Source organism: Platichthys flesus, chromosome 15 (genome assembly GCF_949316205.1).
Source record: "Platichthys flesus chromosome 15, fPlaFle2.1, whole genome shotgun sequence".
Lineage (NCBI taxonomy): Eukaryota > Metazoa > Chordata > Actinopteri > Pleuronectiformes > Pleuronectidae > Platichthys > Platichthys flesus.
The window spans coordinates 22,957,338-22,973,857 of record NC_084959.1 but is presented as its reverse complement, the minus strand read 5'-3'; the positions used below and the strand labels follow the sequence as shown (position 1 = coordinate 22,973,857).

The 16,520-nt window shown below is 39.9% G+C and overlaps 1 protein-coding gene across 3 annotated transcripts in view; it reads right to left on the bottom strand.

The window, feature by feature from the left end:
• Positions 1–16,520, bottom strand: part of alcama (activated leukocyte cell adhesion molecule a) — a 65,934-nt gene that overhangs the window by 31,747 nt on the left and 17,667 nt on the right. The gene's annotated exons all lie outside the window — the stretch shown is intronic.

Sequence of the window (16,520 nt, the reverse complement as noted above, 5' to 3'; positions counted from 1 at the left end):
CATGCAACCATTTTATCATCAACTAGTATAACTTGTAAGTATTGCTGGTGAGTGGCAGCAGTCAAAAAAGGATAGAGGCATAATCGTTAAAGCTCCACATCAGAAATAATCTCTGTACATACTAACTCACCTGAAAACACATCACAAGACCATTCACCTACACAGGTGATGTGCTTGCCAGTGTAAACAGGAAGCAGATTGCCTATTTGCATTAGGTTGCATAGATGCAAAGAGGAAAAGGAATGGTTAAAGAAAGAGCAGGGATTTCTTTTCTTGGACCAACAAAGAGATGGAAATGTTACTGACAGTAAAGCATAATTCACACAACATGAGTCTTGGCCCAATTTTTTGCCCATGAGTTTTCGATATTGACAACAAAGGCCCAGATCCAAGCCAAACCGTCTCCTGATCAGCAGTCGCCAACAGGTAGCCAGGACAAGACTTTTACATATTGATTTCATGCAAAGTATTAAGACATTAATTCAGTACTAGCCAAAGTACGAACCACATAAAGTAGGAAGTTAGTGTACATTATTTACATAATTATCAAGAATATAATGTCATTCCCACACAACTGTGAGGTGATGTCCACTGAACCGTTTCACCTCTCCTTATGCTGTGAGCAGAATGACACAAAAGAGAGGAAGAATCATTTGGATTCAATGTGTTACTTCTCGTATGTGTGTCATCATCATAACCAAATGTATTTTGGAGACCAGACATAAAGAGATCCTTCTGGTGAAGATTGTATAATGTGTGACCCCCTGTTGCCAATCATGTATAAACCCCAGCCCTCAATCGGCATAGTGGCGAGTAGATGAGTGAGTTTTCATATCTCCATAACTATCCCTTTAATAGCTGGAAATAGTAGAAGATAAAGCAGAGCAGAACTGCGGATGGCCATCCTTGTTAGGTCTGAAATTATGTTTTCGACTCACTGGTTTGTGTCTTGCATTATGTAATCCTCACCAACTACTTAATACATTTAAGAAATACAATTTACTCAAGCAACAGTAGATTTCAGCAGCTATTTGAACAAGTGACATTCATCATATGTTGTCCGCTAATAAATATGCTGTCTATCTCTAGCACTGATTAATGATTCTGCTGGTCCCATTTTATTTGATCTCACTGTAAATGGAGCTACTGGGAGCAGGTTGTCTTTTACTGCAAGACACTCGCCCACTAACTTACTCACTTACTATTATAATTTCCCCCTCTTTTCTTAATCTCTCCTCTGCTAAAGATTATAAGCACATCAGACGGTTTGCACTCTTTATTCCTGTGTGAGCACTCTGGTTTGCCATCTCTTGGTCTATACAGCAACATTGGTAGAGTTTCCTCTCATATTGGCTGCAAAGCTACTTAGAATTTAAAATATTTGACTGTTTTTCTCCTGCCACACTAGGACACCGCCTTTCACAAACAAAGACCTGAAACCCTGAAGGCAGGAATTTGTTTGCTCTGGAAGCTCTAACACAATTGCGCTTATCTGACTATTATCTAGCAGCTGAACAATGTGTTCCATGGGAGATGAAAACAGGCCTTTGAGAAGTTTCCCCAGCCTACTGTCATCGCTACAAAAGCACATAATCCGCATCTCCAAAATTAGTTCTTTTGAAATGTTTTCATGAACTTTTCGCACTTTTTCAATGAGTTGCAGTGTGTACAAGTGGATTTGTTTTCCTCTCACACCTCCTCGGAGCACTCTCTGTTATCAAAACTTTAAGAAGATGTTGCAGGAAGACAAAAGGAACTGCAGATTTAAGTTATTACTGCACAATGAAAAGCAACAATGTTTTTTGACTGATTTCATGTTTATGAACTTATATGCAGGTGAATAAATATGTCAACATTAGAATACAGTCTCTCTCACGCACATTATTAAGCGAACTCGAGAGACTCTCCGCACCAAGATTTAACAGGGGGATGGATAGGGGCCGTCTGCCCTTTTCTTGGCGCCGTGCTTCGGAAATTAAATGAAATTGTCAATTTGATTTTTTGGAGGAAAATGTATCGTTAAAATAGTCGACAGATAATCAATAAAAAATGGTTGTTAGTGGCAGCCCTACATGACAGCGTACAGATAGCTGTGCAATTTACCAGGAAGTACAGTGGATTGAATGCTTACAATTTAAAGCATCGGTAAACTTGAAGATACATCCATTGTCATCTTCAGTGCTGAAAACATAGAAAACATAAAAATACTGTTGTCTGCTGTTGTACCAATATCTAAAATGTTAGAGGGTAAGCGCTCACTCAGGAGAGGAGTTGATCAACATTTCATTAGCATAACAACCGGTCCACTAGTCACTACTCTGAAGCACAAGTGGGAAAGCTTGACATTGCTGTGATCATGGATATGGGTGAACAGCTCTCCTCTCACAGATAAGTGCAATTTATATGAACGTTGCATTTGTGTTGGCTGGTGTAAAATTACAGAGGCCCAATACACCCAAGGGATGTAAGCAGTTATATTTCCTCTGCCAGAGCAGCCCTTATTGAGAGAGACCATCTTCCTCATACAGGCAGACCACACGATTTTAGCCTAACATTATTAGGCGTTAAGATGAATTAGAAATTCGTTATCAGTTAAAAATGTCAAAGGATGTCTCAAACTATTACAGACCAATGTTAGCACATATAGTGAATGCAAAGATGCAAAAAAGTCAGATATACTCCATTCTCAGGGTCAGCAGACGAAACATTTGCGTCACACATTCCTTTCAGTGAATGTCGGAAAGTTGCTTATTTCTAAACTATGCTCATAAACTAAACTGGCCAATTACTGATCCCATATCAGTCCACTCTGCATGACCCAGGAAGTCGCATGAGCTTGAGTCTGTGAGTGGGCCAGATAGGGATTGTTTCTGCCAGGGTATGATTCTGCCTATCTGCATGAGTCATCAAAAGGGTCTATGCCATGGAAGTGATCAAAGACACACTGGAAGTCAGACGGTAGACTTGCTAAAAATGGCAGCTCGGTTGGGAGAGAACCCCACTGTGTGTTGACACTGTTTGTGTCGCATTATGTAGGTGTGTGGTATGAAGGAGATGTTTACTTCACCCATACGATGTCTATTAACAGAAAACAGACTTCCTCCTGACAGACTTCCTCTTGACCGATTCTGTCATAAGACGTTGATGGATTCGAATGTGGACTATTAAGAATTTGTGTAATGCTATATTTTCTCCTTCATTGTTGTTCAATTTATATAATCTAGGCCATAAGAGAAGATGTTCGACAAAGGACATTTAAACAAGTCAAACAGGAGGTTCAAGGAAGAAGATAAAAAGTCACCTAAATGGGTGATCTTGTGGTTTCCATGTTCCACACAGCTGATTACAAAACATAAATAATGGCTCTGTGTGAATAATGTTGGGCCCTTAACCCCATCAACACAGTGGGGAAAATAAGCTGCTGGCCCTTCCACCAATCACACATAATGGCCGGCACCTGGTAGAGATGCAGCCATGCAGCTCTCCTCGACATAAATTAAAATGAAAGCTGTAATCTTATTTCGGGAGATGTAATTGAAAACAAGCCAGTGTGCCAGGGCCAGGAAGTGGAATTTAGCAGATGGCAATTAGCTCCAGCATGATCCGTGGATCAGATGAAGGCAAAGCTCCAGCACATTAGTGGGGAGACGTGTTGATCCCACAGCTAACATTTGAACTTCAGCTTTTCTGCCAAATGTACGTTACAACTCTGAATGGAGATTGCCACCACATTGAATGAAAACACCATTGATCTTGGCTGCAATGATGATTGTGAAATTACTGAATATACCAGAAAACTTTTACTCAAACTTTTTTTGCAGTTTTTCATTATGGACAGTCTTTCTTTTCCCAAAAGTCTCTTTGATATTTCCCTCTGAGGGATGCTGGGTTGAAACCTGAGGGGTTTGGATAACTCTTTAAGGTTAATGATGGATACAATCTCAGCACTTAAAGAGGGCAATCCTTTACCATCTGCAGAGTCACTTTCACTAGTGTAAAACTACAACTCTGAATTACTCTGGAGGCCTACAGCCAAGCCGTAGGGTCACTGACAATGGTGGATTTGCCTGGTCACACTTCACAGATAATTTGTCAACAGCTCGAACAGCGATCAAGAGTCCATATGTACGTCAATGCTTATCTCAATATCTGCCATCTGCATCGATCTGAGGTAAAGCTTAAGAGAAGTCTGGTTGTCTGATCCAGTGTCAACATTTCAAATCTTTATTTTTCTAATGCCTTACATGATAAACCAAAAGGTCAATTCTGATTGGCAGGCAGATGGGCATTGTTTTTTGTGAAGGCTAGTTTGTCACTATAATATAGATTACAACATTTTGGGGGGGAAGTGATTATGTAACTGTAAGTAAATAGCCACTACAAAGTGCCAATTCAGAGGAATGATTGAGTATTATGTTTCTTTCTACATTCAGAAATAATAAAAATCAGCCAACACATTATATTCTTTATTTGTTAACAAATTGTTAATTTTGGTTTTCTCGCAAACACATCAATACACACTGAGTTTAATGTCAGGGAAACATTTAGTATTTAGTATTTGTTGGTGCTGTAAAAATAAAGAATTTCATGTGCAGTAACATATTTGAGGTTTGAAAACAAATCCTGTTTATTGAAATAGCAGAAGAATAACTTTCATGGTGGACTAGACTCTTTGATCCGTTTCTGAGTGGGAGCTGTAAAACCACTGGCATGAAACCTGTCCCAGTCGCCACACACAGAGCTTCAAAATCCAGTCAGGCTAATCACAGCTTTTGTTACGGTACAAAAATGCGTGCAGGAGGTCTGAACACAAATGAAGGAGCCTTAGATGTTCCTGGATGCTGTAAAAACCATTAAATCCTCTGCAGCTGAAAATATTTTGGCTGAGAGTTCTCATGTGGAGAACCTCAAGTCTGGGAACTGGACTGGAGGTTCCCAGACTTGAGGTTCTCCACATATATATATATATATATATATATATAAAAGCATTATTATATATATATATATATATATATAATGCTTTTTTCATTAAATTTACAGAAATGTGTTAAGACAAGGTACAACATGTAAGCACATCTCTTTTCCGTTCTTTGTGGAACTTAAAAGATACGACAGCAGAGGTGGGGTGCAACCTTTGTTCTGACACTAAATATATAAATAATTAAATAATTAATATTTAAAATTAGCAGAGCACAGTATATGCTGAATTTTAGGAGCTATCTGTAGGCTAGGGTCAGTAAGGTTTGTTCAGTGGCCAAAGAACCCCCACCCCCTACAACCCTTACTCATGCATCTGTCCTCTGCCATTACTTGTCTCACATCGTCTTCTCTGTTTACGCACACTGAGTTCACTGCATTCCAGCACAGGCTATAAATGTGGAGCTTGCTCACTGGTTTAGACATGTTTCACCTGTAAAAACTGAGACCTAAAGCTTTTAAACACCATCACTGCATACCAACTTGTATACTAAATGAAAAATGAAAGCAAACAGATCCTTTTTGATATGGTGTTGGCAGTGGAATATTTAGCATAATAAAGCTTGTGTTGACTTAGCAGCTTAACAAAAGGGAACGCAGTACAGTTCTCAACTGTACTGTGTTTACCTTTGCATTGTTCCAATCGGTCTTACTGCTGCCACTACAGAGAAACCGTGGTTTCTTTAAGCAAGACAGCTCAGGTTTTATGGCATGCAGCACATGACAAAAGAACTGTTAACAGTCAGAAATCATTGTTAGCTGGACCCTAAGAAACATGGCTGGTGACTTATTGTGTCGTGGTCAGAACAAGTCTAGCTTGTCCCAGTGGATTCCTCTGGCTCTGACAGTTTAAATTGCTACCTATGGCCCCCAGCAAGCTTATTTAGGGCAGACATCTGCTTTGTCTTCCTCATACACATATGCACACATGCATGTATGAAGCTGTGCTAGCACTGTCATATTTAAGATGTATTCATGCAGCCACTAGCTGCTCTTTGTTAGATCAGTCACACCCCTCCCAAATGCAGTAGTGTTAAGATTTTAACCCGTAATGGACCTACAGAGGGACTCCGTCTCATGCTGAAGATAGTTTTACGTTTGCCCAAAAATTTCGCTCAGAATGGGTCAAGCAACACTTAAACAGACCCAACAGATGTTGAATGTGCATGCACAGTATACTGTATGTTCCTTTTTTAACACAGAATTTCTGTTTTAGAGAGTGTAATCATGTATATGTACCTTGAAAGAACAGTGATTTTCTTCCAGTCATTCAGTCAAGCTGCAATTGAAGCAGGCTCTCACAGATGATTTGACTTCTTCCAGTCAGGAAAAAAAAATGAAACTAAATGATCTGTTAATGTTATTTTTATGGTGCATAGCTGTATGTGTGAGCACTGTAAAACATAAACACACATTTCTTTTGATCTGTTTGGTTAAAGGCGAGTCTTGCGGAAAGCCAGAGTCCGTATGCAGAGTATATTGTATTCAAGGGAAGCTGTCTGACTGCATCAAGGTGCATCCATCAATTCACATTTTGAGTTGTGTACTGACTTTACACACCTTAATATACCTCAGGGTACCATACCAATCTTAGACACATTTATAACGGCAAAATTACACTATTATAAGTTCTTTATGTTGACTTGTAATTTAACTAAAGCTAAAGCTTTTCTGGTGTTTTTGGTATAACTACACTATTTCATTGTATAAAAGTAGTCCTATGTACTTAAATAAATACCTGTACTACATTATGACGCCATGCATTTTCAGCTTCTGCAAGTATTTCACAATAAAACACTTTTTTGCTTTTATTTTGAAAGAGTAGCCTACAAGAAGTGTATTCAACAGAATAACTTTTTATATGTACTGAAAGATAATTTTCTCTCTGTTCAGCTGTGAACTGTGTTCAGAACGTAGGAAAATAAACGATTGTATGCTATGCTAACAATCTGTTAACAAAGACGCGGAAATAAAAGCAAGCTTTTCTGCAGCAAGTGTTCTCCAGACCCGATAGTTTAAACACAAACTGTATATTTCCTGTGTAAGCAACGCTCTGCTCTAAAGTAGGGATGCACCGAATAGAGAATTTGTGGCCGAAGCCGAAGCCGAATAATAATCAAACGCTTGGCCGAATACCGAATACCGAATACCGAATGTGGTTGTTAAGTTTTTCATTATTTTTTTTTTTTAATTTGCAAAAATAAAATACATAGACATGATTTTCAAAGAAAGTAAATGTTTATTTAACATTTCTGACATGTTGTGCAAAAGTTGGCACAAGTCTACTAAGTAACAGTAGGCTATAATGTAAACAATAATGTAAAGGCTGAGGTAAATAGCAAGTGTGCTTGTAACATCAAACACTTACAGGTACATGCAGTCGTGCAGTCACTCACGACTGCATGCACTTTTGATGGGTCGATATGCCAAGTTTGAAACATCCTGGCAAATGCATCAGAGATGGCTACTGCCGTGTGTGATCCTCTGAACTCCTGTGAGTGAAGCACTATATTTTGTAACTTGAAATCTGCATCGACCCACTGTGCTGTTAAGCTCAGCATGCTGGTGGGGCTGACATCCGAGCTCCATATGTCTGTCGTGAAGCTGAGGTTAACATCTTTATCTTTAGCCAATAGCTCGTGGACGCGAGTTGCAACGCTCACGTACATCTCAGGTAAGCACACGTCCGAGAAATACCGCCCGCTCGGTATCGTGTAACGGGGCTCAATGTGCTCCACAAGTCTCCGAAAGCCGATGTCCTCCACAACACTAAACGGTTGATCATCCAAAGCATTAAACTCCATTACCTTCTACGTGATTGTGTTAACTTTGGCATTGTCCTTTGCGAACTTTTTTGTCTTTTCAAAGACCGCGGCCACGGACGGAGTGTGGGTGCTGCTCGGAGCTTTCCTCTTTGATGCTACTGCAGCCGTCGCTCGCTCAAACTGAGCATGCTGCTCGGGGTGTTTGGCTTTAAGGTGGTTAATTAAGGCAGTAGTGCCAAAGGTCTTTGCGGACGACCCCCCTCTAGATATTTCGGCTAAACACTGCTTGCAAACTGCAATTCTTGTGTCGCTCTCCGACACTTTAAAACATGACCACACCGCGGACATCTTTGTTTACGTTTATCGCGTCACTAGACGCTGTTTGCTTGCGTCATTGAAACGCGCCGCTAATATTCGGCCTTGTTTTTCACTCATTTTACCGGATACCGAATGTGGCCGAATGTGGCCTTTTTTGCAATATTCGGCCGAATATATTCGGTGGCCGAATGTTCGGTGCATCCCTACTCTAAAGCCATAAAGGCCAACCTGCAGAGCCTCCCTTTCAACGTACGTTATTTTCTCTCTCATTGCAGCAGCTTTCACATGTACATCTATAACAACACTTTATGGTATTAAAGGTAAAATGTATGACCTAACCGGTAGCTGTGGTAGAGGGGTTGACCGGTCGTTTTTGTAGATAATCAATGTTTTGTGTGTGTGTGTGTGTGTTTGTGTCTGTGACTGCTTGTCACATTTTCAGAGTTTAAATACATGTCCCATAAACTCTTCGGCGAATCAAACAAATACAAAGTACTGTAACTACTAAACTGTAGTACTCTTCAGGTTCTAAAAAAACGGTGATGAGTGTATTTGTTTATTGGTAAAGTATATCGTAAGTTTAAAGTGAGTGCAGGTCAGCAGGAGTTTGTGGGGAGGAGACTCAGACACGATACAAACCAACCGCTGCTTCTGCTCTGATCCTGAAGCAGTGATGCTAATCATTAGCTATCAGAACTATCAATGGATTTCCTTGGGCAAGATATTGAATCCCTGACAGCTGTGCCCTTCTCATAGAAAAAGTGCTACCCATAGATACACTGTCTGTGTGAGATGGTGGCAATAAACTTTACTGTTAAATTACCTTGAGTGGTCATCAAGCGCTATAAATCGCCTATACACCTACCCCTTTTCTAACTTTCTAATGATAACAAAATAAACATTTTCCCAGAGGGTTTAGCTCAAACACCCCATCAACACAAGCAGTTTATTTAGAAGTTGCATGAACTTTATCTGGGCGCATTATATTATTGCTCACCACCTGCACTTTCTATGAAAGATTTCCCCAATACTGCAGGTGTTACAGAACAGCCCTAGCCCGTTTAAAGTCTGAATGCTTTGATCAAACTGTAATCCCTAGCCTGGCAGCCTGAGAACGTAACATTTGGGAACAAATTGACTGACAGTTGATAATCCTCTGTATATGGCATGTCCTCACTCCCCTATATACAGTATCAAAAGTACTACACAAGAATAAGTCTTTTCTTTGGTATAAGATTTAGATGCAACCGGACAGCCAGTCAATAAGGGGAAAAGGGAGTGATAAGGCAACGCTCTTTGTTTGCTTTCGCCTTCAGTGCTGAAAAGTGCTCCTGACTCACATTCGCACACACACTGCTGAGTCCCCTGGGCCTGCCTAAATTACATTATCTTGGCACAAATGTCAGGGTATGAATACATGCATACACACTTCTTTTTTCAGACCATTTGGTGGTTATAAAACAGAATATTAGCAGAGCAGCAACTTGAAAATATCTCAGAAGCAAAAGCTACCTATGTCACTTTAATCGGACATGTCTCATCCATTGTTTATTACTTATTCTATTGTCAAACATAGAACCAGTAAAACAGGTTATAGAGCAACTTCATTATTAATTCAACTGTATTTAAACCTTTTGTTTTATATGAGCACAGAGAGTAGGAGAAAGTTGTACAGACATAGGGCTAAAACCAGCTGACACTAGGTAGAATGTAAATAGGACAAGATGACATCATGAAGACGAAAATGAAGTTATTCCAATATTTTGTGACTTTTCAAATTAAAAGTTAATTTACACTGCCCAGCCATATATTAGGTTTGACCTACTGTCTTGTTTAGCCCTAGGTCATAATTATTGTGTTACATGTAACAGCCGAGGTTGGTTTGGTATCTGTGTCAGGGGCATGAATAGAAATTCAAGGAAGGCTATGGCCATGACTTTAAGCTACATTCAGGCAGAGTAGGGGCCAACAAAATAACCTACAAATAAACATGGCCCAACATACAAGGATTGTAAGTAATACAGCAACAACAGGGCTGGAGGCCATGAATGGTTCGCATTTGCATTCCTCCATTCCCCCCATTCCCACCATCACCTGCCACTTCCAAAAAAAACTCTAGCTGCTCCCAAACTAAACAAAACATAGGATACCTTGGAATAGAATGTTTTACAGCTAAACTTGAAAATCGACATATTTGAATATAAATAAATGGACTGCATCAAGTCTTTTCTAGTCTTAACAACAGCTCATTGTCACACATTGCATTCTCACTCAGTTTTCAGGGTTCCCTAACCCTAACCCTAGGACACGCTTGAACATGCAGACTGAAGGAGCCTGGGAATGAACCCACACTTCTGATTAGTGGACAAACTCTTCTACAGCCTGCACAACTAGAACATGTTGAATAGAAATATGCTTGGCATGCAGTTTCGGTTCAACTGTTAAAATCCAATGCTCTTTGCTGACTTACTTGGTAAAGGCCAGATGTTAAAAGGAACAACATAACTTCTAAATAAGCCATGCAACCTTGTTCCCTTTGAGAGTAAAGCCAGACACAGAGTACTTAAGAATTCAGATTGCAGTGTGTATTCACCCTTTTAAACCTGTTATTTATTGTTATTTCATGACAGCATATTTCATAAGATATATCTATTTCTATATTCTAATTCAAATGTACTTGGCAATATGATGAAACCTTACTATTGATGCTAATCATTTAAAAAAAATTACACTTATATATATATTTATAAATGTAGTTAGTAGCTCTTTATAGAAAATGTTATGACTGTTTTGCTGATGTTCTCTGCTGATTGACAATATGTTATGTTGATACAGTACATATAAATATGCAGAATTTCAATCTCAATGTCCCTTGAGGATGCATTTCTAATCCTTAATTGGTTTAATTTCATCCTTGAAATAAATTATTTTAAGAATAATGATTTGAGATTTACATGAATATGATCGCTACTGCTGTCTTATCATATTTGATACAGTTTCAACACAATATTACATAGCAGTACATAATTTTTTGTAATAATGCTGCTTCAATTCAGCACATATTCGTCACTGAATAATTGTACAAATAGATGGTATTATCTTACAATTCCTTCCTCAAATGTCTCAAAGTAGTAAGTGACATGAGCCACAAGATTGAGGCAGCTATGTTAAGTTCGCTCAATAAGTGCACACATATCAGGAAAGGATGAAAAATGGCGTTTTCCCAGTCTTGGTTTCTCTCTCTGTCTCTATGCCAGTACAAATAGATAGAGTAGGTCATGAAGGTCAAACAAACTATTCCTAACCCCTCTGAAGTGCCACTGATTGCAGGGGGTGAGTGCTGGTGATGGGGGTTAAGTTGGGGGTAGAAGGTGGAGGGATGACTCGTTCTTACAGCTGCTTTTGTCATTACTATCTTTATGAAACCTACCTTTATGAAAAAAGGGTCCTTATTATTCAGAAGAATCTGCAGAGGAATGCAGACTATAGAGGTCTGAGGGAGTCAGTTATTTATAAATAAACCCTGACAGAGAGAATGAGAGATTGTTTAAGGGTTTAGCAAAAGGAAAAACTAATTGAGCCCTGTACAAAATGTTGGAAGGAAGACAATGTCCTCAGCAAATACAAAGAATGGTGTCAAACAGAAACCTTAATTTCTCTACATTTATTGTGGCTGAATATTTATATATTTTTAAATTAGGGGTCAAGTTGAGAATAATTTCTGAGAATGCAATTATTTGGGGGTTTAATATTCAAAAAGCAAGTCACAGTTTTATTATATGAGATGCCAGATCCAGTATTTTCCGTATCTTAAAAAAAAAAATTCTATTGAGTGAAATGACAGACCAAACAAGATAGAATCATTAATAAAATTACAATCTGACAATTACAGGATTTTGATGCAGTTAAAAAACCTCAGTTGTTTTCCCTTTGCCTCTGATAAAGGACCATATGCATATGCTGGTCTACTCCTAAGGTGAAACACATACTTCAAATAAACTTCCTGCTGAGCCGCAACTTGGCCTATGTATGCCCCTGTATGTGGTGCCCTGTAGAGGGAGGTTGAGATGGAAGGCTACAACCCTTGAGAATAGAGGCTAATTCATTCCATGAGGGAAAATGCTCTCTGCTGCTTCAGCAGGCTGCAGGCACCAGCATGTCTGCAGACACTATAATGCTCATCAGCAGAGACGGATGCAAACATTGAGCCTCTTTAATTAGTGCCTTTAATTACTTACTAACCTCATAATTTGCTAAAAAACAACGGGCATTGTGAATATTTGTTTTTCCAAACTCATGAGACAGGCTGAGAGATAAGTAATTAAGAGCGAGCAAGAAATGTTAACCTTCAGCAGATGCCATATTGTTAAGTAAATTATGTTAGTGGCGACACTCTCCCGTTCAGGAGAGTGATGACAAATGCCTACTAAGCAGGAGGCCCATTACCAGAGACAGAGTCGACTAGTGGCTACTCTCCATGGTTATCAGGGTGGATATTAATGGACACAGCTTATCAAGTGATGCTCTCCAGCAAATGGTCAAAAACATGCCCCTTAAGCAGCTAAATGCTCAAGCGTTCCTAGCTTGGCTGATATGGAAAAAAGAGACGTTGAACAGAGCAGTGTATGAGTGCTTATCATGAATAGGGCTGTGGATGGTTATCTAAAAAACGAGAAATCCCCCGATCAGAATTCCAGCAGAGTAGACAGGCCTATCTTAGCCTTATCTTAGGACTATGTAAATATAGAGAAGATTAAGATGTTATCTGGAATTAGAGTCAAATGCCGATAAAAACTGATTGTGGGACACAAATCTGAAGCCACTCTTGGTTTGAACATTTAGCTCACCTACAATTGACCGACAAAAAGACAAAAAACACGTCTGTTTTTATTGCTGTTATTTATATAATTTTTAGAACACAGAAGATGATGACAGACGGTTGGTTGAGTTTCCTGGTGCTTAACAGGTCACCTGGAATGAGGGTCAACTCAAAATCTCTTGGCACTGGAATCCCCCTCAGTGTCACTCTGCCTCCATAAACAACACCAAGGAAGCAGTCGTATGCATGTTCACCTGGTTTCAAATGACAAGCTGGAAACAATAGGTGACATCATGCTCGATCCACCTTTTCTCACAACTAGTTTCACCTAAGGGAGTATTTGACTGTGTGCCCTCTTAATGGCAGTAGCCTATTTACAACAATTTTCTACCCTCAAGCCTGAAACATTTAAAATTATAACCATTATGTCAACACACATATATTAGATCATCTTCATTGATCAATTAGTGCACCAGAGCGTTACTTGTTCTATTTTATGACACATGACACATGGAGCTTCTCTTTCCAGCTTCTCCTTCCTCTTCTCCATCCCTATCCCCCTTCCCCGGAATCCTTTTGCTTTATCACCCGTAGATCCAGGGCCTCTGTGGCCGCACCATGGATTGCGGTTTGTGGATCGCGCACCGGGGGTCGCAGTGTTGGATCCAGTGTGGCGGATTCTGAGTCATGTGGGCTGATCGTGGTGCTGGTGGCGAACCCTATGTCGCGTTGGCATTGGGCACGGGCGGTGGACCAGGACCGCGGTGGTGGCTTGTGATGGGTCCTGGTGGGCGGCGGTGGACGGTGACTGAGGACTGGAGTGGCGTCTGGTCTGGATGGTGGATCGTGGTCTGGATGGTTGCTGAGCATGGACTGTGCTTGCAGCGGGACTGCTTGGCATGTCATATTGGGGTTGTCCACCAGGATGTCTACCCTCATCAAATGCTGCTAGAGACTTTGATTATTGATGATGTTCTCCTACACGTGGCATCTATTGCACTTCTGTCCGTCCTGGGAGAGGGATCCCTCACATGTGGCTCTCTCTGAGGTTTCTACGTATTTTTACCCTGTTAAAAGGGTTTTTAGTAGTTTTTCCTTTCTCTTGCTGAGGGTTAAGGACAGAGGATGTCACACCCTGTTAAAGCCCTATGAGATGAATTGTAATTTGTGAATATGGGCTATACAAATACAATTTGATTGATTGATTGATTCATTAAAAAAGCCATAAATAGGGGAGTTTAAAGTGAACAGAAAGAAAAATCATGTGGACTGGAGGAGACAGGGATTGAACCTCAGACCTTCTGATAAGTGGACAAACCCTCCTCTGCTGTAAATGACAGTGGTTCAAGCAGATGTGAATTTAATGATGTTGCTTTTTTGGCTATTACATGGAATAATCTAGTATATAAAAAAGACTAGGTGCCACAGGCATACAGAGTTATCCAATACTCACCGACAGCTGAAAATGGTGGCTTCATGAGTCCTGCATAAATCTGCTATGGATGATCACTTCAGTGCACACACTAAATCATTTCAGATTATTCCTTGACTGACAGAGACAACACAAACTAGTTTTAGAACAGCTTACAGTCAACCTGTGAACTCTGGAGATCCTCTTGAATTTCTCTGAACGTGCTGTATGTGTAATAGCAAATGTTCAAGTGAGAGACTCTGGAGCAGGGGTGTCAAACATACGGCCCGCCGGATACGGCCCACCAGGGGGTCCAATAAATGTTGCATGTTTTAAAGGGTACATATTATGCCCATTTGACCACAGTTGATATGGCTCCTTGGGGTCTTCATGAAATGTCTGTAACATTTTTTGGTCAAGATTCCACAAGGATTATTTAAAACAGCACCCTTTTTACCCTGTCTAAAATAGCCTTCCTCAGATTGACCTGTTTTGAGTGCCCCATTTTCGTTTCCCAAAATGGGGTACGGGGTAGCCCATTTTGTGGTTCAGGCCTAGCTGCCACATTAACGTTTATTGTTTTATTATTAGCCATAGCCGCCCCCCTCTAGCTTAATGATAACTTAAGAGATGGCTAATGTGGCTATCGGTTAATCTCTTATTGTTAAACATGTGCCGCAGGCCAGGTTTTCGACTAAAACTTGCTAAGGTATGTCGGTTTTATGCTGGCGACAACAGCTCATTGTTGAAAACTAGCAATAATGTGTTCTGCTGCTAGTGAGGGGAGGGGCAGTGTCCTGCCTGTCTGCAGCGGTGCTGTTTTAAGCTGTGTGTCAGCTGTAGGAGGCCAAGATGGCACTGCTGGTATCGATAAGGACATACAGAAGGTATGTGTAAACAAGAAGAACGTCTCTTTTCATCTGAGTTATCTACATCATCAAGTGAAGACAAACAGATGTTTAAATGGGTGGTTCTATGTTGACCTAGTGTCAGAATGAGTTCCGCAGTTGACAAAGGTCTGTTGGAATTTACAACACACACACATATGTATATAAAATGATACCATATATATATATATATATATATATATATGCAGTGCATATGTACATGTTTCAGATGTTCTGCACCACCACAAGGCTGCACATTACACATTGAAATTATTTTAACTTCCAACCACATTAAAGGAATAATATGCTGAAAAATTTCAGTTCAGTGCAATGCTCAAATTCACCAGCATTGCAGCTGAAACTATGAGGTCTGACTCTCTGTTGACGGCAAAAATGTTATGGACACTAGAATGAGCACACAGTTGCTTGCGGTAGCACAACAGCAAAAATGTCAAATAGCATGGAAATAGCACTGCAATGAGAACATACACCAAGTTAGAGATTTTTTTATGGTGTTGTGAGAAATGTAGAAGGACATTTTAATTCATTACGAAACTGTCGTAGGACAAATTAGAATATGGCAGCCGCCAGTATAGATAGCTAATGGGAAATACTGACGTAATATCAACCTCTCTCTACCCACGTTTCCTGAATCTGCATTTTCTCCAAAAAAGATAACAAGCCCAACAACATCCTAAGGGGGTAAGGAGCCAAAAAAAAAATTGTATTAGAGAATTGCCACTAACAGCTGTCTAAGACTTTCTAATTGTTAAGTGTAAATTAACTAAGAACCTGGAGGTGGGGTTTAGTTTCTGTTGTACTCTGTTCAGTCTTAAAACTTGTTGGAATTTTGCCCCCAAGCACTCAGCCGCCCGCGATTGTCTTAATGTGATCAACTTCCCAAGAACTTTGCAAGTTTTAACTTGACCAAAAAAACCTCTGTCAATATACTCCAGGTTAAAAGAACCCTATGTCACACACAATACGACTGGCTCATACACATGCTCATCATTCCTTCAGGTTGCAACATATAGTTTGAATGTATTATGTGACTGAGGTTGGATTTGGAACAAATCAATGTACAGTTATAAGATGCTAAGATGACTCAGCTCCCAAGGCCGACTATTTATTTATTTTGAAAAAGATTAACTGAAATCAATGAACATCAAAACAGTCAACAAGTCTTTCAGGGCATCATCAGACTTATTAAGTGCACCAAATCATCTCTTTTCTATGCTGCATGTCACAGAACCGGCTTCAAGAGTGTAAGAGAGGTAGAGAGGGAGAACAAAGCCTCAAGTTATCGCTCCAGCATTTTCGGGTTTATCTACATAGCCTTTTTC